The sequence below is a fragment of the Priapulus caudatus genome, unplaced genomic scaffold (assembly GCF_000485595.1).
Source record: "Priapulus caudatus unplaced genomic scaffold, Priapulus_caudatus-5.0.1 Scaffold59, whole genome shotgun sequence".
In the NCBI taxonomy this organism is placed as follows: domain Eukaryota; kingdom Metazoa; phylum Priapulida; class Priapulimorpha; order Priapulimorphida; family Priapulidae; genus Priapulus; species Priapulus caudatus.
The window spans coordinates 402,094-403,190 of NW_014577120.1; the positions used below are offsets into that span (position 1 = coordinate 402,094).

General features: G+C 41.1%; 1 protein-coding gene across 1 annotated transcript in view; it reads left to right on the forward strand.

Moving 5' to 3' along the window:
- Positions 1-1,097, forward strand: part of LOC106821116 (neutrophil collagenase-like) — a 17,853-nt gene that overhangs the window by 6,422 nt on the left and 10,334 nt on the right. The window lies entirely within an intron of this gene.

The window sequence follows — 1,097 nt, forward strand, 5'->3', positions numbered from 1 at the left end:
ACGCAACAGCACACACACACACACACACACACACACACTAACACAAGCGCGCGCACACACACACGCACGTACGCACGCGCACACACACACACACACACACACACACATATATATATATATATATATATTATTCTGCTTTCATTCACCGCTAGTGTAAATAATACAGGCATCTATTGGGAGTACAACCTTGAAGTTTGAAAGTTGAAGCGTCTACCTAGGGGCCGCTATGAGGCCGCTGCATGCATCGTGCATTGCCAGCATAATTGTTTCCTTTCTAATATATATAAGAGGAGAGTGTCTATCGGCATTCACTTTCTATTGATACTCTAGCGCGAATTCCTGCAGTATGCTTCTCGGTCGTTTTCCCGAGAGATGTGGGTGCGTGTGTGCATCCGTGAATTACGGCAGGCTTCAATGAGCTATATCAACCACGATATCGGTGGAAAACTTTTGCGTGTATCCCCGCTATGACCTCATTTTTATACGTGTCGTGTAACGAGTTGAAGATTTAGTACACCGATCGGCAGTAAAATGCAATTCAGTGTTCCCACCACCTTCGTAACCTCGTTCGAAACAAACGAAGTTATTTATTGGGGAAACACATTTTTTATAGTCATGGTGGTACATCATCATATCAACCCGATTCTTATCAGATAAACACCAACCAGATGAAAGCTATCGAAGCTGTGAAATGTATCCAGAACAAAAAGGAATTACTTTCAAATTCCACACAGTATTTCAGAATTTTATAATTCACCCCCAATAAATTGCAGATTCCACGAAAACTCGGCATAGAATACCTAGTAACGAAAGTACGCTTATCCTATTGTTGTATTCTGTAGCGTTGTTCGCTGGGAGCTTAGCTATTTTGCTACCTCTTGCTTCACCTGTCTCTTTCCAACTCCTTATATATATATTATTATTATTAGTGCCGACTTTTATACCCATGCCTAGCATCCCGGCGCTACGCTATACTACTTCATTGTTACCGAATTGCCCGACTGGACAATGATCATAGATCTATCTACCTATCTATCTATCTATCTATCTATCTATCTATCTATCTATCTATCGATCGATCGATCTATCTATCTATC